Genomic DNA, 23,879 nt, shown 5'->3' on the forward strand with positions numbered 1-23,879 from the left:
GAGTTGTACATACATACGCTGCAGGCTTCACTCGGGTAGAACAGGAATTTTGGGGGGGAAAAAAAAAAAACAGCGATCCAACTGCTCACGTTCTCAGAATGATGACTCTATTTTGGGGTTTGGGTATTTTGTTTTTGTTTTTGTTTTGTTTTTTTTTTTGGTTTGGTTGGTTTTTTGGTTCTTATGTGAGGACATGGCTAAGTGTTTCATCTTTAAATCATCCCAGAGCACTTTGCAACCAATCTGTGCATTTCTTTTCCCAGATGATAGCATTATTTGGTTTGGTTTGGTGGGCGTCGTTGGCCTTGGCTAATGTCTTGTATTTCAAGCTCTTCTTCCTTTTCCAAGCTTCCCCCATCACTTAGCCACACGGTGCATTGTTCCAGCTCCGGTCCCATTAATCAGGCTCTTGCCAACTTTTCACAGCTTGGGAAGAATTTTTACTCAGAACATTCAAACCCAGCATTTCACGGAATTCAACTGTGGTTAACAATGGGCAGCCTTGTTGGTGGGGACCACATTCAAAGTTAATGGGCTTGAAGGAGCATTTTGGTGCCTGTTGGAATGCATGGGAGCTGGAGCCGGGGCTGCTCAGTTGTCGGCAGCTGCAGGTGGAATTAGGGTGCCCCGACTGGCACACCAGCCGTAGAGACAGCTTTGCTGGCTCCGCAGTGATCTCAGGGCCTGGGACGGGGGACAAGTAAATGCGTCTCTGTACGCGCTGTTGTGAGCACTCCCCATCAAACGCAGGGATCCGCCACGAGAGCAAAGTTGGGCATTGTGCCGCCTGTGCTTCGTGTTGCCCTCAGAGTGAGGTCACAGTGGCCTGCTTTCTCTCCTGCCATAGAACAAAGCCCTCTAATAAATTTATTAAGTCTAAGTTATTTGCAATTCATGTGCTCTTTGCAAATCAAGAGTGGGTTATGGGACGATGCCTTCACACAAAAGAACTGAGGCCTGAGGAGGAATCTAGGCAGCAAGTGAGGAGAGGAAGCCCTTCTGAATCATCTTAGAAGCACATCAGGTAGGTTTTCCTACAAACCACGTATAACACCCTCTCTGTGTTCATGCTTCGCAAAACTGCTTTTTGGAAGTTTCTGACTGTTCAGCGCAGAATTGTATTTGACACACTGTGCCCTTAATCGACGTTCTCTCAGCAACTTACTGATTAAGGCATCACTTACATTTTCTACCGTAAAAACATTTCATTTTCTGCATTCTGTGGATGGAATTTAAAAAAAAAACAAACTAGTAAACTTTATTTCTTAGCAGTTTCAGGTTTACTGAAAACTTGAGCAGAAAGTACAGTTCCCATATCGTCTGCTTTCCTCCTCCCATCTAACATCTACGTTAGTGTGGTCCGTTTGTTGTAATCAATGAACCAACATTAATACATCTTTGTCAACTAAAGTCCCCAGCTTGCATAAGGGCTCACTTTTCGAGTTGTTCAGTTTTATGGATTTTACCATAGAATGTCATGTGTCTACCATGACAGTAACATACGGAAAAGTTTCAGTGCCCCAAGTCCCCTGTAATCCACCTAATCATCCCTTCCTACCTTCCCCTAATCCCTGGCAACCATGCCCCTTTTTTACGGTCTGTGCAGTTTTTTAGTTTTTAAATCTTGTACCTTTTACCATCCGAGTATGTTCCTTTATCAAAACTGAATTTATTTTCCTGAAAATGACCAGCACCAAGAGATTGCAACTACACTTTAGGTTCAAATCATTTATTTGGTTGTCATATGTAACACGTTTTAAAAAAATCTATCAAGTGTTAATGGATTCATTTGTTTTTGTTGTCGTTTGAGAGACAGAGAAAGAACGTGCATGAGCACACGGGGAGAAAGGGAGAGGGAGAGGGAAAATCCTAAGCAGGCTCTCCGTCCAGTCCAGCGCAGAGCCCGATGCGGGGCTCAGTCACACGGCCCTGAGACCATGACCCGAGCCGAAATCAAGAGTCGGAGACGCTCAACTGCCTGAGCCACCCAGGCGCCCGTAGATTCACTTGTTTCTTGAATAATAACAAAATCATTAAGCACCCCTAGACAGTAATGGCAAAAAATTACCTCAGAGTGTACTAGAAAGAAAACACAAGTTTTAGGTTGTGATTTCAGTGTAAGGAAATATATCCTAAAGGACTTAGGTGACACGGGGCAGGAAGAGGATGAGGTCCACCCTGCTGTTGGCTCTGGGCGGTGCCTTGAGAACTCTCTTGGGCCCAGTCCGGTTGTGGTGTTTCGGTGGGGGGGGCAGCAAGCTTCGGTTCGCTTCTCCGAATGCGCTCTCCACGCTTCTCTGTGCCCTGACTAGGGGCTTGTGCACCTGGCAGGCCGTGGCTGTGCTGGAGGGCAGGTGAGCCTTCACGAGGAGCTGCCACGGTTGGGGTCCCCCGTGGCGCCTCTGTGCCCGAGCCCCATGTGGGTGGGGCCCAGACCAGCTGGTATCCGCCTGCTTACCGAGCAACAAACTCCTCTGTAGTCTGTTCTCCAGCGAGTCTTGGCTTCGGGCAGGGTATATTCACACTCCGTGCCCATTCTGACATATCTGCCCACACACCTCTTCCCCAGACAGGCTATCACGGGCTTCCAGTCTCATTCTTCCTAGAACCCCGGCGAAACCCGCTGACTCTGCTCCCTGTGTGCCTTGAAGTCCAGCCTCAGGCTGCAGTCCCTTCCAAACAGTGGCAACAACTAGATGTCGTGCTCACGTCCTGCCCACACGGACGGAAGGCTTCCTTCAGCTTTCTCTTTCACCATTCCCACTTCATAGGGAACCCTACTGTGCTTGTCCAGCGTCAGGATTTGGAGTGGGGGGTGGGAATCTTAAAATACAGGTTTTATTATTATTATTCAGGTAGGGTCAGGCCTCCAGATCAGGAGACAACGCCATTGGAAAGGTGGCTTGTTACAGTTCCCGAGAGGAGAGGGCTCCCCACACCATGAGGGGCCACCCAGGGAAGCATTGGGGTCAGTCTGGAGGCAGAGGGAGAGCGGAAAACACAGGCAGGAACCTTCGTTGTGGGAAGAAATGCGTGAGGGAAGCAGGCTGAACACGTTGGGAATGGGCTTGCGTGAATAATTTCAGCAGGCTCTGCGGTGTAGACCTATCACCTGATGCTGGGGTATTTCAGGCAGGGCAATAGTAGCCTGCCGTGGAAGATCCTAGCAGGGGAGGGGTGACGGGCCCTGCACTGGGTGGTGTGCAGGTGCAGGGTACACCCCCGGGTGAGTCATTCTCTGTGCCGAGGAATTGGCTTGCCTTGGGAGACGCAGTTCCACCAAGGCTCCCTAGGGTCCCTGGATATCAAAGCACAGAATACAGAAAAGAAAAAGATAGGATTAATGCCTGTCAGGTGGCACCCGGTTGACAGTGGACAGCTTGGATCTCATGGTCTCTTTCTGTCCCATGGCCAAGGAGGGGTTGGGCTCCACCAGGACTCTGGAGAGCGAGGAGCGGTTGTGAAATGGGTAAAACCTGGGCAGAGGAGGGCATGTTTGCTTCTGAAACACCACGGGGGCTTTCCAGAAGCTTCAGTCCTCTGCTCCTGTGTTGCAGAGATCACTGCTGTTAACTGGAGGAGGCCCACCTGTGCCTGAAGTGAGCAAGAGATACGTGTTGGTTGTGCTGAGGCACCGAAAAGTGGGAGCTTGCTTGTTACCGTATCCTCATCTATCCTGCCCTGACTAATCATATTATGATCAGTGTATCTGCACGGTTTCCTTGTTGTACGTTTGGTTTTCTGCACTCTACTGTAACTTGAGGATAGGCTTTTTTTTGGGTTACTGTTCCCAGGAACTTGGAATTTTCTGCTTCCCACTTACTAAGGTCTCAGAATAGATTCAAGAATGAACCTAAAGAAGAAAAGGTGGCAATGAAAGATGTGATATAAATACAGATACCTGAGTATACTTACATGTAACCCCATGTACACACACATACATCTCTGTCTCACAAAGGAGGAGATATATTTGGAATAAAAAAGGAAAAAGAAAGTAGTGGAGTATTTGCTTGTTCGTATATTAGCTTTTTCTTCTGAGTTTTTCAATGATTTATTTCTAGCGTTTAAAAGCTTAGACTGAATTTAACTAACTTTTAGATCAAGTTCCGTAGTTTTTAAGGAAACAGTCTTAACTGCAATAGATGTTTACAAAGGTAGTGAGCAGCAAATTGAAAATATATTACACGTGCATTGAAACTCCGTATGCACCCTTGATGCATCCCGGGTGTTTAATACAATCCATATGGGTGGTTGCATTGTGCTGACAAGGTCCCAAGCAAAACAGGTTATTCTGGAGGTAAAAACGTGGAAATGCGGCAGATATGATTTGATCTTCGTAAGACATTTGACTTTTCCATGACATCTATGATGAGATACTTTTTAGCAGCCGTAAAATCATCAAGAGTTGTCTTTTCTGGGGACAATAGCAAAAGAGGAGGCTCTGCTGGGGAAAAGAAAGCTCAGCTCCAGTAAATAGGAAGCCTGACTTGGCCAACGTGCCCTTGACCTTCATTGTATTACCATGGCAGGGCTTGTGTTCCGTGGGACCGACATGCTCACAGTGGGGTAGGAAGTGTCACTCATTCCACACGCAGAATGAGGTAATGACTTCAGTGACATCTGACGTATCCACACTCCAGATCTGCTTGAGAAACTGAAGGTCAGATACAGAGAGAGATACAAAACACAGCCTCCCGCCAACTCCGCTGGGTTCACATGATTAGACCATCTTACACTTGAGAAAACACAGGGCCATTGGTCCCTGAAGAAAGTGCAAGAACTGCCCTAAATGTACAGTGCTAAAAATCTCACTGTGTGTTTCCCATGTGACTGAAGAAACACAAATCGGAAAAAAAGGCACAGAGAGACACCACACTTCACATAACACAATCTACAATTTAATCTTGACAGTAAATGTGAATAAGATCTCTATGAATATAAAGACACTCATATCAGATTATAGTCAACTGATAAATTGTCTACCAGAGACATACTTAAAACAATTTGATCCAAACATTTTTATTGAAAATGGATGCAATGTATATCAGGGAGGAAAAGTTAATATGAAAAGGGATAAAGAAAAGTATGGATAAAAGCCAAAACAGTGAATGCTAGGAAAACTGTCAACAAGTGTAGATAAGCTATGAATGTGCTTTTTTATTTATTTATTTTTTCAAGTAGGCTCCGTGCCCAGCGTGGAGCCCAGTGCAGGGCTTAAACTCACAATCTGGGATCAAGACCTGAGCTGAGATCAAGAGTCGGACACTTAACTGACTGAGCCACCCCGGGCCCCAAGCTGTGCATGTGCTCAGTCGTCATGAGTAAAAACCATTAGAAATACATACAAGGCGAAAGGGAGGCTCTTCACACATACTGCTCAGACCTCAGAGATCACGTAAACAGCTTTGGAAAAGTTCATGTAAGAACCAAATAAAATAATTATCAGGATGTAACATAGATGTCTATTTATTTAATAAGTATGTATCCACAGCCAAAGTTAGGCAGACCATGCCTTCCGTTTCAGGACCCGCAAAACATTTGCAAAATCTGGCTTTATGTTTCACCACAAAGAACCGCTCCCCCCCACAAAATCAAAGGGGTCAGTGAAAGACACCACATGTTATGATTTAGGGAACAAAAGATTAGAACCTAATAAAAAATGTAATAACACCTGAAGTGGTATGTTCTTTTAAAAATAACACTTTTTAAATAACAAGAGTTAAAAGAGGACATTGAAAGTATAATCACAGGTTACTTAGAAAATAATGCTAACGGGCAGACTATAAATCAAAACATTAGGAGACGGTCAGTGGTTCGCTGACAAACGCTTAACAGCGAGTTCCCCAAGTGTATATCCAGCATGAGTATTATTCGCGTATCTGGTTATATTAACAAGTAAGACAGAAATAAAACAGTGAAAATGTACATCAGAACTTGTGCATCAACTACTGAGTAATGTCTTTGCTGAATTGGGTAGTTAATAGTCCTTGATTCCTGGAAGATACTTCCTCCGTGTGTGGCGAGTGCACGTGCGCGCGCGTGTGTGTGTTTGCGCACGCGGGTGTTTGCCTGCTTGCTATTCACAGTTTGGTGGCTTTAGACTCAACGCTGGGTTTTTTTTATCTTTTGCACCATGCAGTACGTAATTAGTTTTGATGTAGCGTTGCACGATTCATTGTTTGCTTGTAACACCCTGTAACGCTGTTTCATAGTTGATGCGCACCGTTACCATTTTCTGCAACATTTTCGTAAGTCCCAAGAAAATCAATAAAGCGACCGGTGTGAGTCCTGGTTTGGAGTACCTGCTGCCTTCTGTGGTGTAAAGCTACCACACTGGGGAGAGACCTGCAGTAGGCACCACTATGCAACATTACTACTCTAGATGTAAACAACCTCAAAAGCTGAGATAATATGTAATGGGAAAATAGGACAATAAGAGAATTGTAGGTTTGGATAAGTATTACTGTGGTTTTAATACAATTTTGTTTTACAGAATGTGATTTTTTTGGTTTTATATGATGTAATTTAAATAAGTTTATATGCCGTAGTTTTTACTAATGACAGCATTGTACAGCAGGGTCCCCGAATTCCTGAAAAGGAACAAATCAGTGTGAGCCACGTCCAGCCCATGACAGGCAGGCAGTCCAGTTCAAAATGTTCTTAGAAGGAAATTCAAAGTATCTAATGTTCTCATTTCAAACCCAATAAAGTAAAATATGAACCTTAAAATAATTCAACTAGACAACCCTAAAAATAGGACAGAGGAGAAATTAATAGAGCTAACAACAAAAAGAGCAGTCTGAAGAGAGGAAAATGGGTGAGATTTGTAAATAAATACTGTGTGGTTTCTCGGAACACGTGGCAATGCATACAACTTGAATCTGCCAGTACTTTCGTTGTTCCGGTTGACCCCAGTGCTCTTGAGAGAGAAGGTCCTGGACGTGGGGCACAGAACATGTGAAGTCAGAGCCGGAAGCAGGGGAGTGCTTGTGGGAGATGATGGGGACGGGTTCAGATGACTCTGAAGGCTTATCTGCCTCCCCCTGTTCTGGAACTGAAGTCCCTTTAGGTGGCAAGTATTTTGGTCTAATTTTGAGAGCTTGGAGGTTATGAAGTTTCCCTATGACCACAGTATTTGATTTGGCTCCATATGGCTTCATCTGGCCCATGCTGGGGGCATCTCACCAGAGAATAGGTCCTGAATCTAGTTCCAAAGATGTGGGAAGGACTATCTAGCCAGCAGTAGGACCGGTTTATACCAGTCTAGCTTGCTCAAGACCTTTACATGAGCTGAACAAAGTATTTTAAGGAACCCACTCTTCGCTGAGACTTAGTTATTTAGGTGCAGAGGAAAGAAGAAGAGCAAGTGGACCCGAGGAATAATGTCACTTTCCGTCGCCATGCGGGCACTCTCCGGATCCGGGGCTGTATTTGGGATGCACGTGGCTGACAGAGGACACAGGTGTGATGCCGGCTTGCTGGCAGCCGGGCACCCAGTCCAGATCCATGTGCGTAGGGACTCTGAGAGCAGAGTCAGGTCTCAACGCATCCCTCAAATGACAAACCAGAAATGCCCACTGCAGCAGCCTTCGTTCTGCAGTGGGCTCCATGTTTGTTTTCCTTGGTTCTCTTGTTAGGTTTGGGAGCTTGCTTCTCACTGTCTTAATCCGTGATGAGGTGGCCATATTAGCTTTAGTGAATGTTTCACGTTGGTTCCTGTGAGGTTCTTGGTGCCATTTAAGATAAGCCAAGGACCAGTAGAAGGTTGCAGATGGAGACAAGATTTACATTTGTTGTCTTAGAGCTGGCCTTGTAGTCTAGAAACAAACTTGGTAGTTACTTGTAGGTTTTAATTTCTTATGGCATGGTGCACACCGCACACCTACAGAGAAAATACTGTATACACTAGTCTAAGTGAAGAAAAGAGAGGGGAGAGAAAGGGAATGGGGGAGGAAGAATAAAATGTAATGGAAAAGTAAGGATGTAAAATGGGCATGTATAGGGAAAACAGGAGAATGTTTGTGAGGATGACCTTTTTCTTGGTGGGATTTTAGGAAACAGTCTCATAGTCATGGTCTCTGTTGAGAAAAGATAACAAAGATGCCCCCAGTCTCTCCATCCACCTATGAAGTGACAGATGAAGGTTATTACATAGGTAATCTTAGCCCAGGATATAAAGACAGTGAAATTTCTATGCTATTAAAGTTTAAAGGAACAATTAATCCCTAAGGTACTAAAAACTGACCAAGACCATAAAAAGGAAGGAATACATGTATTAGATATTATAAAGGTAGATTAACTGTGATATTAAAATCTGACAGAGATCAGAAAATAAGAGTTATATGCATATATATGTGTCATCTCAGTTACAATAAATATTAATGCAAAATCTCTAAGTGAGCATTTAAACTAGCAGTATATTAAGAATACCCCATGATAAAGTAATATCTATCTTAGGAATACTGGAATGATCCAATATGAGGAAATCTATTAATATAATTCATGATATCATTAAGTTAAATGGAAAAAATAACTTTACTGTTTCAATAAGTACCAAAAAATAATTTCATACAATCCAACGGTTATTTCAGATTAAAGCTCTAAGCAAAATAGAAATGAGAGTAATAAGAATAAATTCGACCAAATGTATTTTGATGCTCCAATATCCCATTGGAGTCAATAAGAAAGAAGAAAACGAAAACAAACTCAAAATGGACTAAAGACCTACATCTGAGACCTGAAACCAAATAGATCCTAGAAGAGAACACAGGCAATAATTTCTCTGACATCAGCTGTAGCAACATTTTTCTAGATATGTCTCCTGAGATGAGGCAAACAAAAGCAAAAATAAACTCTTGGGACATCATCAAAATAAAAAGCTTCTGCACAGTAAAGGAAACCATCAACAAAACTGAAAGGCACCCTATAGGATGGGAGAAGATATTTGCAAATGACATATCCGATAAAGGGTTAGTATCCAAAATACATAAGTGATACAACTCAACACCCAAAACACAAATAATCCAGTTAAAAAAGTGCACGGAAGACATGAATAGACAGCTTTCCAAAGAAGACATCCAGATGGCCATCAGGCACATGAAAACAAGCTCAACATCACTGATCATCAGGGAAATACAAATCAAAACCATTATGAGATATTACCTCACACTTGTCAGACTGGCTAAAATGAAACAACAGGTGTTGGCGAGGATGCGGAGAAAGGGGAACCCTCTTGCGCTGTTGGTGGGAATGCAAACTGGTGCAGCCACTCTGGAAACAGTATGGAGGTTCCTCAAAAAGTTGAAAGTAGGGGTGCTTGGGTGGCTTAGTCAGTTGAGTGTCTGACTCTTGGTTTTGGCTCAGATAGTAATCTCACGGGTTGTGAGATTGAGTCCCGTGTCAGGCTCCGCACTCAGTGTGGGGAGTCTGCTTAGAGATTCTCTCCCTCTGCCCCTCCCCCACTCATGCTCCTGTGCCCTCTCTTTCAAATAAATAAATCTTAAAAAAAAAAAAAAAAGTTAAAAATAGAACTACTGGGTGCCTGGGTGGCTCAGTTGGTTCAGCGTCTGCCTTCAGCTCAGGTCATGATCCCAGGGTCCTGGGATCTAGTCCCGCATCGGGCTCCCTGCTCAGCAGGGAGCCTGCTTCTCCCTCTGCCTCTACCCCTTTCCCTGCTTGTGCTCTCTCTCTCTCTAAAACCTTTTAAAAAAAATAGAACTACCATACGATCCAGCTATCGAACTACTAAGTATCTACCCAAAGAATAGGAAAATACTAATTCAGGGGGATACATGCATCCCAATGTTTATAGCAGCATTAGTTACGATAGTCAAGATATGGAATCAGACCAAGTATCCATCAACTGAGGAATGGATAAAGAAGACGTGGTATGGGGTGCCTGGCTGGCTCAGTTGGAAGAGCATGAGACTCTTGATCTTGGGATCTTGAGTTCGAGCTCCATGTTGGGTATAGAGATTACTTAAATAAATAAACTTAAAAAAAAAAAGATGGGGTGTGTATATATGCAATGAAATATTACTCAGCTATAAAAAAGAATGAAATCTTGCCATTTGCAATGACATGGATTGAACTAGAAGGTATTATGCTAAGTGAAATAAATCGGTCAGAGAAAGACAAATAACATATGATTTCACTCCTATTTGAAATTTAAGAAACAAAACAAATGAGCAAAGGAGGGGGAAAAGAGAGGCAAACCAAGAAACTGACTCTTAACTCTAGAGAACAAACTAAGGGTTACTGGAGGGGAGGTGGGTATGAGAATGGGTTAAGTAGGTGATGGGGATGTTGTATGGAATTGTTCAATCACTATGTTGTACCCCTGAAACTAATACTATGCTCTATGTTAACTAACTGGAATTTAAATAAAAACAGAAAAAGAAGGAAGGGTACCTGCTATCATTTTTATTATTAATGTCAGTATGGAAGGATTAGCCAACACAATTATTCAAAATTTTAGAAATCAAAATTAACACTGTTTGAAGATGGGAAAGTCAAAAGAATTAATAAAACTAATAAACTAATAGAAAACAAGGATATTAAATACAATAGCCTTTTAGAAAATAAGCATATACATGTAGTTTCCTGTAGTTAAATCACATTGAATTTATAACAGAATTAAATATTTCATTTATCATAGCACAAATTGTTATAAATACTCAAGAACTCAAGGAGCATTGTTCCCATACCTTTTTCCCGAGGAAACTACTAGGAAACAGTCTTTAGACAACAGAAGTTACTGGAGACATCACCTTAAGAATAGTGCTGACCACTAATTACAGGTACCTTATAAAACGAAGACAAAATATAGGTTAAAGTAGAGAGAATTAGTGCAATTGCCATATATTCTGACACTGTGGATGCAGTATAATGATTGAAAATGAGAGATAACGGCAATAGCATATGCAAAAAAATTGAAGTGTTTTTAGCAATTATAATTGGTCTTAGTACCATGATATCAATACTGTTGTGTTTGTAATGTGGGGATAGGGTGCATGAATAATGATAAGATGTTTTAATTCTGTCCTCCTGTGTTCTTGAGAATGAAGATTTTCTTTATTTTTTTTCTTTATTTATTTTTTTTTTTTAAAGACTTTATTTATTTATTTGAGACAGAGAGAATGAGAGAGAGCATGAGAGAGAGGAGGGTCAGAGGGAGAAGCAGACTCCCTGCCGAGCAGGGAGCCCGATGCGGGACTCGATCCCGGGACTCCAGGATCATGACCTGAGCCGAAGGCAGTCGCTTAACCAACTGAGCCACCCAGGCGCCCGAGAATGAAGATTTTCAATGTGGAACAAAGATATGATATGGAAGAGATTTAAAAACCTTGCACTCCTAAATTTGCATTGGAAATATTAGTATGAACTCTCAAGTTTCATATCTACTTTTCACAACTATGTTGAAAATTCTTAGAAACAATGACCAATTCAGTGGCAGTGGCATTCCTAGGACCCAGATTTTGGTTTTGATATACCATTTCCTATTTTCAGAAGCTTGAGTTTCTTGGAGAAATGACTGATTCTTGTCCTGGGGCAGGGGATGCGGAAGATGAGACTAGAACATCAGGACAAATCAGAGCAAAAAGGATATCAAAATCTAGTAGGGTTATGTCAAAAGAACTCAGTGGCCAACGTAATGGAACTGAACATTGGCCAAAGCTGAGACAGTTTGAGCTTCACTGAGGACAAGATTTGTAATGGATTGAAACCCATCAAATATACTTAAATCCATGGATTTATAAAGACATTTAAAAATAAAACCAGTTGGTCACATTGTGAGGATAAGAGGTAGCCAGTTTATTACCTTGCAAGTCTAACGTGCATCTTGCTTTTTCTGTGTAAGCAATAGAACGTTATCTGAGAATTACAGTTACTACAGTTAAATTAATGAATAAATAAACCGATCGAATTAGAACATCACCATTTTTTCCCTCAATGAATTAATGGATGTAGGCATTGAACACTCACTGCTGATAACATTAAAAAAAAAAAAAAAAAAGAGCAAAAGCCACAAAATATTTACGTCCTGATGAAAAATTCGGTTCCAACTATGGTCTTGCCAAATGGATCAAATCTGATTTTGATCAAGCCCCTGAATTCAGCTGATGATTATCAGGAATGCAGAGAACAGAACAACCTGTTTAAGCACAACATCAGTAGGCAATATGTAATACTCAGACTGTGGAAAACACTACAATCCAAACAACCCAGGTTTTGCAACAGATAAACTGTAATGGAAAAGAGGGATAGAATAAACAAGACTAAAATCTGAAAACACACAAACCAAGCACTAACCAGCCTACTCGCCAACACCAGCAGCATTCAAACAAAGGAGAGGATTTATGACCAGCTTGCTATGCAGCCTGATGTTTCCAAGTGTCTGCAAAGCTTAGCTTGGTGCCCTTCCGTGCATGTAGCTTCTCATTCCCTCTCTCCTTTGAATCTCTATAAGGAGAGAGGTTGGTAAATCTGAACCTGTTAAATGATCCATAAGTACCCACAACTTGTAAGAGTGGCATTAGGACAGATAAGGACTTTGGCCCAGGATGGAGTGGAGGAAATTTTCCAAGGAAAGAAAACCCTTTCTGAAGATCCACATGCCATTGAAGATGTGAGAAAACCAGTAAGAGTACACAGTATGATGAGAAAATGGAACAGGAACAAACTATTTCTTTTCTTTCCCTTGCTTTTCTAAATATCAGGAACGTAGGGAAGAGGAAGATTAAAGAGAAATCAAATAGTTCAAGATCTGCTAAGTGAGTCAGGCCACCCAGAGAGCCCACATGGCATGTCTTTCCCCATCTTTGAAGACCAAAAGCTGGGGCCAGCTTCCAGCTCTCACTCATTCCTTCATTTTCCACATGGTATGTGGAAATGATTCGAGTGGTGCCATTGAGCTTGGCCAGAAGGAGAACCAAGTGGACTCTGTGATGGAAGTAAAAAGCCTTCAGGGTTTGAAGCTGAATTCAGAGATGAACCGGATGCCTGAGAATAGCATCTTCCTGGAGTAAATCCATCTCCAACAGAGAAGTCAAAAGAGCCAAGGTCCACCAACCAAAGAATGGCATGTCCCATGTCTCCAGAAGAGTACAAACCAACCCTCCTCAAATCCAGGGGCTGAGGACAACTTAGTATTTAAATCCCGTTCCTTAGCAAAAACAAGGCAAACAGTGTTGAGAAGCATTAGTTCGTGCTGTATCAGTAAAAGTAAAATGTCTGCGGAGGGCCACGCATAGCAAGCATGGTCAAAATGGAACAGGAAACCAAGGATCTGTGAAAATACAGGAGGCTGTAAACATGCCAAGGAAACTGCCCTAGGATGCTGGAAAAGACTGTGCGTGTGCTGTGCATTTCACAAATATCGGTAACGTTGTTTCTGGTAATTTTGGAAGATAGAAAATGTCCCTAATAAGTTGTTGCCCTGCAACAGAGACCTCTTCGTGCAGATTGCTGCATGTGTCATTGGGTCCCTCCTAGCTGCATGTTTAAGGCACTGCAATAAGACGAATGGATGCAGAAAAGTTAAAATCCTGGGGAAAAGATCAAATCCAGCACACCAGAAAGATAAGACCTCAGGGTAAAGATCAAAGCAAGAGTGTTGTGGGGAGGCCCTACGTTAAGGCTTCTGAAAGGGTTAAGAAGGAGTAGAAGCTCTCAGCTGGGCACAAAAACTGCCAGCCTCAGAGCACTGTCCTAGCAAAACCTTACCTAGCACAGGAGTAGCAACTCCGTCTAGGACGGCCTCTGTCTCGTGGTTGTAGGTTTGTATCTAAGAGGCCAGTCACTCCATCTCTTTGGTTCATGTGTCTTGAGAGCAAGAGGGGCTGCATCCAAGTAAACCCATCTGCACCTGGAGATGATTTAGGAGACCTCGTCTTTTAATTTAAGCCTGATCCTGATGCTGGAATGAGAGGAGGCTTTGGCATCGTGGAAGAGAAGTGAATATTTGGAAACCAGATATTGGAGGCTGGTTACAAGTCTCCAAACCAAGTCCCACTGAAGCACATCTTGTACGCATGCCCTTGTGCAGCCCCCCTCCTCCTTGAATTTGGGCTGTCTCCCTGACCCTAGTGGTCACGTGATGCTCTGCGCCTCCATGCCTGAGTCTCAGGTGGGTGTGGAAGATTTGCTGTTGTGATTTCGCAATCCCTGAGCCACCATGTAAGAAGTCCAGCTTCCCTGCTGACAACAGTGAGACCTTGAGACTCAGGAAGAGGCTCTGAGACCATGTGGGAATCCCAGATGTCTGGACATCCCAGCAGAGATCAGCCTTCTAAGGATCCCTGACAAGCTGCCAGAAATATGACTAAACCATTTTATATGTTCCAGTCCAGTCAAGCTCTGTCAGATAGCTGTGGCTTTTCAGCCAATATCACGTTGAGGAAAAACTGCTAGTTGAGCCCAACTGACTCACACAATCATGACAGATAATAAGATCATTGTTTTAATAGAATACGGAGTGTTAGGATAGATTGTAACATAGCAGTGAAAGAGCAATACTTACTTACGTTGACTATAATCACAACCAGATTACATCACATTAACTGCAGCACCACCGTATCTGTTCGTAAGTAGCTTTGCAGATGCTGTTCCCTCTGTGAACTACTTTCTTCTTTGGGCAGGAAAAGCCTACTTATCAGTAGTGTGTTGAAGGCTAACCTGGCTTCCCCTGGAGAGAAGGGACTTCCCTCTGTGCCTCCGTCATTCTCCAGGTCACCAGGTAGATAGGTAGGTAGGCAAATAGACAGACAGGTGACATAGTGGATGGATAGTCGATCTCATGAGATCGCAGTGATCTGCATATAGGTCTGCATGCTCACTCTTTCTTAAAGTCTTGGTATCCCCACTGCGTAACCCCGAACGGGCACTCAACACCTTTTGTTGACTGAATGAATAAACTTTGTTTTCGGACTTGTTTAGAACTTTTATGTGGATTTTGTAAAGAAGAAACATGAAAGCTACATTGTACAATCACTCACTATCAAATACATGTTGCAAGTGTATTAACTATCCCATCCATCCAACTTTTATATTTCATTATTGAAATCAGTTAGTTTTAAACATCCCTTTTAGTTGTTTTTGGAAGGAAATTCTGGAATGTGAGAACCATAAATTTTCTTAACGTCTTCTAAAGCCAAAGTGCTGACTGCTGATCTGTTCTCCTCTTCCTGTGCCCTGGCCAGCCACAATTTATTGCTTAAGAGATAACAAAGTTAAGCCTTATAACATTGAAATATTTCAGTAACAAATTGCAAGAAATAACAAAAAGGAGACACTAAACATCATCTGCTAGCCTCTGGTTCCTCTGCATTTGCAAAAATAAAAATCCGACATTCGGGGCGCCTGGCTGCCTCAGTCGGTAGAGCATGTGACTCTTGACCTTGGGGTCAGGAGTTTGAGTCCCACGTTGCACATAGAGATTACTGAATTTTTAAAAAATCTAACATTTTCCATCTAAGCAGGGTCGTCATTTAAAAACAAACAAAAACAGGGGCGCCTGATTGGCTCAGTTGGTAGAACATGCAGTTCTTGATCTAGGGTCATGAGTTCAAGCCCCATGTTGGGCATGGAGCCTCCTAAAAACAATAAATACAGTGGAAAAATCATCATCCCCTTAAATAAATATGCTTAAATAGTTATATACTAATTATGCAGATTGTAGTTCTATCTCAGTAAAATGTCATCAGCATATTGGGTCCTTCTATATTTATTGGATCCCCAGAAAAGAAGACTTTTATTCCCCAAGGAGGATTCAAAATATAAGTCAGGCAAAAACACTGATGCGTTGACTCACAGGACCTCAGGATATATGAGCATTGGAAGGGAAGTTGGAAGTTTTCTAGATTAAATTCACAGCACCGTTTGGTGCTTCCTATTACATCCCTGTTACACGGACACCCAGCTGTGTTTGAACAGGTTCAGGAATGAGGACCTTCAAAGTCCTACAAAACTATCATTCTGATTTCTGGCTAAAAAATGAAGCTGTCTACAAAGATAGGAATAATTGGCCTTTGAAAAAGAGTATCTTACCTTACGGTTTTCAGGCACAAATACATCAGGAAATAAATTATGTGAAGTTCATGTAAATTCATGTAATTTTTTTTTTAATTATTCAAAGTTCATAATGGCTATAACAAGAGGGTCAGTATTAATGCAACACCAGGAGTGGAATTTTCCTGGTATTTGGAAAAGTTCAAGAGACCATTCAAGCAGTGAAATGATTGATAACTTAGTAAATTCTTTGTTGATAAGTCAGCTGAAAAGCACACCACGAAAGCTGATCTAAAGGTGGAAAATAACAGAAGTGAATGTTACGGCAAAGATAAAAACTCACCATGCCGTTCGGTTACAAAGACAATGGATGTGGACTTCAAACTGTTGCATAAAGATACTCAGGGGCTTTTAGGGATAGAGAAAGGATTTCAGAGTGTTAAAACAAATGCCTTAAGCATGTTCTCATCTGAAAACCTGAAAAGAGATGAAATCTTTACAGGTGTTTTTTCACTTAGCAAAAAAAAAAAAAAAAAAAAAAATCCAAAACCTTATACATCTCTGTCCCCACCGTAAAATACACTTTTCTTAGCTCAGAGGCAGGGAGATACCATGTACTCAGGGAATATTTGCTGAAACAAAGAGTAGAAATGGGAATTTCCCTGAGTATAGGTAAAATGACGATGATATAATAAATAATTGAACTGAACTAAAGAAGTTGACCATAGTGATCATTTTACGTTTTTGGAAGTGATGGTCTTTGTTGGAATATTCTACATACAGTATATCAGTGTCCCTACGAAGGCAAATTGGGGGACAGATTTGGAATTAAGACTATGCTGTCACAGACTTTTTTTATCCCAGTTTAATGCTACCAAACCGTAATACCTCTTCGGTTTTCAAATATTATTGGAGACGCTGAAAAATCATACTGCGTTCTTCAAAGTGCTTATGTAAGACTTATATAAGTTATCATGTTATAAATTCATTTCTTGGACTCTTAGTTATTTCCTGTTATTTTAGTTTTCGGACAAGATGAAATCCAATCACTTAAAAAGCAATTTACAACTAGGCTACTGCACAAACCCCACATTCCAAAATTACTTTTCTTCTTGGCTCCTGTGGAAAGCTATGTCAAGTTCATTCTCTCATGTATGTCCAGAAGTATGGTCGGGATGTTAGGATTGTTTTTGACCACTCTGTAGAAGCTCCTGGTGTTAGCTGGGGTTGGGTGCCATTTAGAACACACTGTTTGTACACTAAGTAGAAGAAGAGAGCACTTAACCCTCACCCAAGACAGAAAAGAACACAGCTAATTCACAGTCTACGGATACCTAGAATCATATCAGATGTCTTTGAAGTGTCTCTATAAGTTCTGGTGGTGACAGATGGGAATATCAAAAGTATTCAGAGGAGAGTGAAGCTGCATATAGATCAGTTCAATGTATCACGTGGTGTCACTGCTTGGTTTGAGCATCCTGCACTTGATTTGCATACTTCATGAATATGCAACTTGAACATAGGCTATTGACTTCTTTTAAAGCATTTGAATATGTAACTAGTGGCAAAATTAGAGGGTTCAAGATAGCAAAGAGGGTTTGAAAAAATTCATCCTGGATGATGGCACCCCATCCTCCATTTCATGCCTCACTTTTGGGAGCATCATTTGCTTGTGTTGTTAAATCAGGGCAAGATATACCTACAAGAAGTTGAGTTTTCCATTTGAAGTTTTGATTTCCAGCCCGCAAACGAGAAACTGTCCAAATGCCCATGAATAGAAAAATACATTCTCTTACATTCATGGATCTATGCCATGCATAATTGTAGTGAACACCTTAAAGCGTGCGTAACATGGATGAATCTAATCAGTCTGATAATAAGCACAGAAGAATGTAAAGACCTGCCTTTTATGTGTCAATTAGACAGCAGGAATCATCTGACCCAATAAATTCTGAAGATGGGCTTATGTGGGTAAAATGAGAGTGGTGACCTTGAGTTGTGGGTGAGGTATTGGACGTGGAACGGACATGGGTGTGGGGGAGAGAGGCAAGCAAGGTGCAGTGATCTCTCCAGCACTGTGATCATTGTGAATCTCTCGGCCAGCCGCACCTGCGCGTCCCTCTCACCACAGAGACCGGTCCACCAGCATGAAGCACAGGGAGCCCCATGTCTTCTGTGTGTTCCCCGGGAGCCTAAGAGCATCATAGGCAGTCCCCTCAGAAGGAAGCTATGACATCAATACAGAGGATTTGGATGAAAATGTAGTCCTAAGGGTCACCTGTTTAACCTGCTGTGTCTATCACAGACTTGTCTACCGTGCCAGGACCTCTTAGAAATCTGTACAGGGGTATGTCATCGATCCATAGCTGTTTGCAGGTTCAGTGTTTCAGATCGTCTCAACTCACCATGGCAAAACTGTTCCCTGACTATTATGTATAGTGCCAGGCCAATGACTTTGCTTCTTGTTTTGCATTTTCTTCCTAGGATGTATACATGTGTGGAATATGACCACTGATGGTGAGCAAAGAGATGATCTGCAAACCCACCCTTTTTCGGGTAAGGAAACTTACATACAGAGAGCCTGCATCAGCAATCCCGAAACGCAGGGTTGTTTATCGAGGAAGGCAGCTCACAGTACGGCGTCACAATACGCCAGAGGTGTATTAATGCCCTTATGTTTTGTTTTGTTTTTTTCCGATATAAAGCTGCAGGCTTAATGGGCCTGTTTTGTTAATCACATCCAAATTAGACTCTGTAAAGATTTTCATTAAGTTCAAGTTGCACCCAGCTTGCAGTAATATTTTTCAGTGTCAAAAGCTATACAAAATTTAAATTTAAAAACATCAGAATTCTAACCTGCTTAAAACACAAAAATTTTTTAATGATTTTTAAATGTTGTCTTGGAGTTATGTTTTCTGTGTTAGAAATTATTTTCTTCATAAGGTGTTTTAGTCTGCTTTCTCATTTAACACTTTATCAGCATTTTCCATAATCCCAAATGTGCTTCAGAAATATAAATTGTTAAGTTAATGGTTGTCTTTTGATCAAAATACCAAAACCTTGTCTACTAATCTCTTTGGTGGGCACTTCACAGTTTTTACTGCTATGTGTATTTCCCAGCACATAACTTCAGATTGGTTAAAACAGTTTCCCTTTGGTGAAGATTTGAGAAGGAGGTTATTGGGATTAATATTTTGAGAATGAAAACATCATGATAAAGACACAAGAACTGGTAGGTCAGGAGAGGCCTTTGGGCGAATTCCATCTCATACCTGTATAGTCGTAGGACCTCAGCAAGTACCGAGACTTTGGAACTTCAGTTTTCTTTTTTAATATTTTATTTATTTATTTGCGAGAGAGAGACTGAGAGAGAGAGAGAGCACATGAGAGGGGGGAGGGTCAGAGGGAGAAGCAGGCTCCCTGCCGAGCAGGGAGCCCGATGCGGGACTCGATCCCGGGACTCCAGGATCATGACCTGAGCCGAAGGCAGTCGCTTAACCAACTGAGACACCCAGGCGCCCGGAACTTCAGTTTTCTTGTTAGGAAACGAGTGTAGACACACACATCTTTTTTTTTTTTTTTTTTTTTAATTTTATTATGTTATGTTAGTCACCATACAATACATCATTGGTTTTTGATATGGTGATCCACGATCCATTGTTTTCGTATAACACCCAGTGCTCCATGCAGTATGTGCCCTCCTCAATACCCATCACCGGGCTAACCAGTCCCCCCCCCCCCCCCTCCCCTCTAAAACCCTGTTTGTTTCTCAGGTCCATAGTCTCTTATGGTTCATCTCTCCCTCCAATTCCCCTCACCCCCATTTTTCCCTTCCTTCTCCTAGAGTCCTCCATGCTATTCCTTATGTTCCACAAATAACTGAAACCATATGATAATTGACTTTCTCTGCTTGACTTATTTCACTTAGCATAATCTCCTCCAGTTCCATCCATGTTGATGGGAAAGTTGGGTATTCATCCTTTCTGATGGCTGAGTAATATTCCACTGTATATATGGACCACATCTTCTTTATCCATGCATCTGTCAATGGACATCTTGGCTCTTTCCACATTTTGGCTATTGCAGACATTGCTGCTATGAACATTGGGGTGCATATGGCTAGACACACATATCTAATAGGAATGTTGTTAAGATTGTTTACAAATAAAATATTCCATCCAGTGGTAAGATACGGCAAGTGCTCAATTAATGATGTTTAATATTTTCTTCATGGGTCTTGAAATCTCCTTCTCCAGAGTTTTATGGTATTTTCCTTTCCCACCGTCTGCCTGGGGTACATCTCTTTTTAGCATATGTGGTTTATGTATTGGGCCTACGTTTATACCTTAACTTTGCTCTGATTTTCTAATTTTCTCTGGTTTTGTCCTTCTTAAATGAATCAAGTAGTTATTATGTTACAGAACAAAGTAATGGGTAAAGAGACTATCCATCCTATGAATTGATTAAAGCACCGGACAATATTGTAATGAATGTTTATCACACTTAAATGGCCCACGAGAATCCCCAGCTGATATACCATTTCTCTAAACATGTGAACATAGGATATTGGATCCTAGGCAATGAGAACCGCCGTCCCCCCCGCCAAAAAAGGCATTGAAAGCCCAGAGCATCTGAGGAGAGATTTCGGGATTCTCCCCTTGCATTTGAAGAGAGCTGGAGAGACCATAATGCTGGGGGGCATTGTAGTGACTGCATTCTGAGGTTTTGAAATCAACCGTGGCTGTTTGAAGAGCCGTGGCCCAGGTTTGTGAACCCGTCTCAGGAGTTAAAGAACAGTAGATGATGCTGATGTAGTACATGGGGCTATATGCTCTTTGAACTTAGAGCCACCATTCCTGGTGATTTTTTAAATGCCTTTTTTAGGGCAGATTTAGGTTTATAACAAAATGGGGAGGGAGGTACAGAGCTCTCTCGTATGGTTTCTGCTCCCTCATATGTGGACGGCCTTCCCAGTTACCAACATCTTTTACCAGAACGGCACATGTTTTACTAAAGATGTACCTACATTGTCCCAACATCTGATGACGTGTATCCACCATGATAACGTCACACAGAGTAGATTCACTGCCCTGGAAAGCCTCTGTCCTCTGTCTGTCCATCTCCTCCACGTCCTAACCTCATGCTTTTGAAAAAACAAATTTTTTTCATTAAAAGTCCCACATGATAATGAAAAAGAGAGAAAGAGCAGAATCGGAAAATCATCCGTGCTCATCATGCTCCTCATGGTCATCATCCATGCCCTTGACACTGGGGTACCACTTTTTCCTCTCTTTTATATGCATAGCTCTGAACACATGGGCTCATGTTTTTACATGGTGTTCTCACGGCCATGCCTGCTTCTCAGAGCAGTCTCAGAATGGCTTCCACATTAGCCGCCAGTGACTCAAATAATGTCTGTGTGCAGAAAATATAACGGTAAGCATTGTAATTAGTTTTCTTTGTGGTTGTTACTCTTGATTAATTTTCTTGTGGGAATGTAAGGAAAAATATGTTTATATATTTAGAGATGCATCCAGAGTGCAGGGACACACATAAATAGGTACTGATTTTACTTTTAAAAGTGTAATTTGTAATCCTTTTCATGGTCCACTGAAACTGTTTTGTATTTTAATATATCAAATGCAATGTGCCCTTTTCACGGAGTCATTCTGTTCTGAAAACATACAGACTTTAGTACTTTGTAGTAATATAAAGCAGAAAACTCAAGTCAGCAATCAAATGAATAATTACATATCCTCCATTCTCCTTAAATGTATAAAAGTACACAACTGTTTATGGTGTTAACTTGCAGTAAGAAAAAAAATATTCTGCCTCAAGATGCTCATGAAAACAGTAATTTTTCTTTTTTTGGCAATGCCTTTTGGGTGGATACATACTTCTGTCATCCTTTAAAAGAATTAAATACAAATTGGAAACTAAGTGAAGGGAAATAAAATGCCACAGAAACTGCAAAGGAAGATTTATAACTTGAATATTATGAACAATGTTGCCAAACCTTATGATCTCTATATCCATCACTCTTTCTTTGCACAGTGCGTAACGGTGGATCCCAGACAGCTAAGATTAATAGAATTAAGATTGGTAAATTTCCAAAGAATCAACTCTGGAAAACCTCAGATAAGATCATTTGACCAGGATGCATTACCGTTAGATCTTTAGAGCTATTCGGATGTTTGAAAATCCAGATAATCTGAAACTATGCCAATGATGAGAGAGAGAGGGAAAGTCACCCAATGAAATCAGCAACATATACTGGAGCTTCTATAGAACGCAGCAGTATAAAGGTAATTTTACATGGAGAACAGTGTTCTAAAATCCAGAAAATAATAAAGTCTTTGAAGGAGATACAGACTAAAATTGGGGGAAAAAAATTGGGTTGAACCATGTTTTTACAAGGTCTTCTGTTTGGAAATCAACTTCACTGATTTGCAGTGCTTGTTGAACTGTATTGATTAAAGAGAATGGCCGATTGATTGGAAAACGAGTTCAAAACGGATTCAGTTTCATGAGTTTTTAACCGAATGAGATATTTTTAAACCATTATAATACAGTTCAGTTTTAACAACATTAATTTGTATGCCTCATTTCAGCTTTACTGTTAGATCCAAGCTTACAATTTGTAAATAGGCCCAATAGGCTATTACGTGATAACGAGTCAATTGTAAAGATAGATTTTAGAGATGGATTTAGTAATATCTATGACGTTTATGGAGCATGGGGCATGTTAAAGGCAAGACATTGAATGTTGGGGCCAGCCTTCGGCTGGAAGACGGAAGAAGGGATAGGTCAATACTAGTGTTCTAGGTATGATGGTTCACGGCCAGCAAATCTTTATGTTCGTTGGACAAGATATCATGTGGGTACGGTCTCAGTAGCTTTGTTGCTCAAAGTCATTTTTTTTCCCCCTCTGTCCTGTTGCACAGTAAGGCCAACAAGAGACTTGTTTGTAAAAATGCTAGTGTAGGTTCTAACTCCGTGGGGACAGGGTAGGAAGCTTGTGGGAAATGCCTCTCTGTTTTTTAGGGCTCATTTTTTCAAGTTGATTTAATGTGCATCCAGAGCTGAAACTGCTGGCTTGAGTCATGAGTAGGATGAGAGTCCATCCTTGTTTCTCTCTCTTTCGTTTCTCTTCAATGAGCAAGAGCGGTTTGAGCTATAAGGTTGAAATAAACTTTGCAGCACGTTTTAGAAATATCCTTGCGCATTGCAGCGTAGTGTCCGAATGCACTCACAGATGAGCATTTTCCCTGAGGAGCGACCCACGTTATAGTCTGGAGAAGATGTTTCCGGCTCCCCCACTTTAAATTAATAAAAGGGTCTGTGGAATTGCAGAAGGCCCAGGATTGGCTTGAACTCAGCATGTCAACTGGTTGGTTTTTGTTTCTTATGAAATTTTGGTGATATTAAGAAGCCATCCTTCTTTGTAACAGCCCAGGAATGTATAAATACTCAGAAGCCGAAAACAGTTTAATAATATGTCTGAACACAAATACGGAAAAGGGGCATCTTGTCTCTGTTGCCTTCAGCTAGTTCTCATGAGCGTGCCCAGTGATGCTGAAAGTCAAGTAACAGTAACATGAAGAAACGGAATGAGAAGGAAGCTGTGAATCGACCCCTTGCAGGGTATCCCGGAATGACAGACACCCAAAACCTACAGCACAGGAACCCTGGACCCGGGTGGTCCTAGTCCTCATTTAGGGAGACACCCTCTACAAGCAGCCCTATAAGTGTATTTATTCAGCCATTTATTAATCCAAGTACATATTTGCAGATGTGAGAAAGAAAAAAACAAATGAAAACCTTTCCTTGGACCATAATATGTGTTTTTTTTCTTCTGATATTAAATCAGT

At 41.5% G+C, this 23,879-nt stretch overlaps 1 protein-coding gene across 1 annotated transcript in view; it reads left to right on the forward strand.

Annotated features, from left to right (window-relative positions):
- Positions 1-23,879, forward strand: part of LOC123851370 (uncharacterized) — a 423,494-nt gene that overhangs the window by 190,797 nt on the left and 208,818 nt on the right. Inside the window, exon 3 of the mRNA XM_064573700.1 lies at positions 18,493-18,564. The gene's annotated coding sequence lies outside the window, so the exon portion shown is untranslated. The remainder of the gene's footprint in view (positions 1-18,492; positions 18,565-23,879) is intronic.

Source organism: Mirounga angustirostris, unplaced genomic scaffold (assembly GCF_029215605.1).
Source record: "Mirounga angustirostris isolate CCGP_5_RB_7025 unplaced genomic scaffold, mMirAng1.0.hap1 SCAF_11, whole genome shotgun sequence".
Lineage (NCBI taxonomy): Eukaryota > Metazoa > Chordata > Mammalia > Carnivora > Phocidae > Mirounga > Mirounga angustirostris.